Consider the following 2580-nt stretch of genomic DNA (forward strand, 5'->3'; position numbering starts at 1 on the left):
GCAGGTAGGTCCCGGTGGGGTGGAAGGGGGTCAGCGGGAGCAAACTGCATCCCCATGCCCAGCCAGAGTTCCAGGGTGATTGCTGGTAGGTCCCGGTGGGGTGGAAAGGGGGTCAGCGGGAGCAAACTGCATCCCCATGCCCAGCCAGAGTTCCAGGGTGATTGCAGGTAGGTCCCGGTGGGGGGGCAGCAGGAGCAACTTGCATCCCCATGCCCGGCCAGAGTTCCAGGGCCAGAGTGTGACGGCAGGCAGCATAGGCCGGGGCAAAGTTCCAAGGCGGCGTGGAGAGGACTAGGCCACAAGATAAGGGGATCCTTTCGTGAACAAACAGCAGTGAAAATACAAAGGCCCAAATGTCAAAGAATGGCATTTGTGCTACTGAAAGTGAAACATTTAAAATCAAGTGAAAGTGGGGTATGTTCACAAATGTCAGAGGCGGTGATGAGCAGCAGAGGCAGGCCGGGGCAGAGTTCCAGGGCTAGGAGTGTGACGGCAGGCAGCGTAGGCCGGGGCAGAGTTCCAGGGCGGTGGGGAGAGGACTAGGCCTCGAGATATGGAGATCCATTTGGTGACCAAGCAGCAGTGAAAATAGAAAGGCCCAAATGTCAAAGAATGACATTTCTGCTACTGAAAGTGAAACATTTGAAAGTGAAACATTTAAAATCAAGTTAAAGTGGGGTTTGTTCACAAATGTCAGAGGCGGTGGTGAACAGCAGGGGCAGGCCGGGGCAGAGTTCCAGGGCCAGGAGTGTGATGGCAGGCAGCGTAGGCCGGGGCAGAGTTCCAGGGCGGTGGGGAGAGGACTAGGCCTCATTCCAAGGAGATCCATTTGGTGACCAAACAGCAGTGACAATAAAAAGGCCCAAATGTCAAAGAATGACATTTCTGATACTGAAAGTGACACATTTAAAATCACGTTAAAGTGGGGTATGTTCAAAGAATGTCAGAGGCGGTAATGAGCAGCAGATGCAGGCCGGGGCAGAGTTCCAGGTGCCTGGAGTGTGAAGGCAGCACAGGCCGGGGCAGAGTTCCAGGGCCAGGGGTGTGACGGCAGGCAGCGTAGGCCGGGGCAGAGTTCCAGGGCGGTGGGGAGAGGACTAGGCCTCGAGATATGGAGATCCATTTGGTGACCAAGCAGCAGTGAAAATAAAAAGGCCCAAATGTCAAAGAATGGCATTTCTGATACTGAAAGTGAAACATTTAAAATCAAGTTAAATTGGGGTATGTTCAAAGAATGTCAGAGGCGGTAATGAGCAGCAGATGCAGGCCGGGGCAGAGTTCCAGGTGCCTGGAGTGTGAAGGCAGCACAGGCCGGGGCAGAGTTCCAGGGCCAGAGTGTGTGACGGCAGGCAGCGTAGGCCGGGGCAGAGTTCCAGGGCGGTGGGGAGAGGACTAGGCCTCAATCCAAGGAGATCCATTTGGTGACCAAGCAGCAGTGAAAATAAAAAGGCCCAAATGTCAAAGAATGACATTTCTGCTACTGAAAGTGAAACATTTGAAAGTGAACCATTTAAAATCTAGTTAAAGTGGGGTATGTTCAAAAATGTCAGAGTCGGTGGTGAACAGCAAAGGCAGGCCGGGGCAGAGTTCCAGGGCCAGAGTGTGACGGCAGCACAGGCCGGGGCAGAGCTCCAGGGCCAGGGTGTGACGGCAGGCAGCGTAGGCCGGGGCAGAGTTCCAGGGCGTTGGGGAGAGGACTAGGCCTCAAAATAAGGAGATCCATTTGGTGACCAAGCAGAAGTGAAAATAAAAAGGCCCAAATGTCAAAGAATGACATTTCTGCTACTGAAAGTGAAACATTTGAAAGTGAACCATTTAAAATCTAGTTAAAGTGGGGTATGTTCAAAAATGTCAGAGTCGGTGGTGAACAGCAAAGGCAGGCCGGGGCAGAGTTCCAGGGCCAGAGTGTGACGGCAGCACAGGCCGGGGCAGAGTTCCAGGGCCAGAGTGTGTGACGGCAGGCAGCGTAGGCCGGGGCAGAGTTCCAGGGCGGTGGGGAGAGGACTAGGCCTCAATTTAAGGAGATCCATTTGTTGACCAAGCAGCAGTGCAAATAAAAAGGCCCGAATGTCAAAGAATGACATTTCTGATACTGAAAGTGAACCATTTAAAATCAAGTTAAAGTGGGGTATGTTCACAAATGTCAGAGGCGGTGGTGAACAGCAGGGGCAGGCCGGGACAGAGTTCCAGGGCCAGAGTGTGACGGCAGGCAGTGTAGGCCGGGGCAGAGTTCCAGGGCGGTGGGGAGAGGACTAGGCCTCAATTTAAGGAGATCCATTTGTTGACCAAGCAGCAGTGCAAATAAAAAGGCCCGAATGTCAAAGAATGACATTTCTGATACTGAAAGTGAACCATTTAAAATCAAGTTAAAGTGGGGTATGTTCACAAATGTCAGAGGCGGTGGTGAACAGCAGGGGCAGGCCGGGACAGAGTTCCAGGGCCAGAGTGTGACGGCAGGCAGTGTAGGCCGGGGCAGAGTTCCAGGGCGGTGGGGAGAGGACTAGGCCTCGACATAAGGAGATCCATTTGGTGACCAAACAGCAGTGAAAATAAATAGGCCCAAATGTCAAAGAATGACAT

Source organism: Rhinoderma darwinii, unplaced genomic scaffold (assembly GCF_050947455.1).
Source record: "Rhinoderma darwinii isolate aRhiDar2 unplaced genomic scaffold, aRhiDar2.hap1 Scaffold_1858, whole genome shotgun sequence".
NCBI classification, from domain to species: domain Eukaryota; kingdom Metazoa; phylum Chordata; class Amphibia; order Anura; family Rhinodermatidae; genus Rhinoderma; species Rhinoderma darwinii.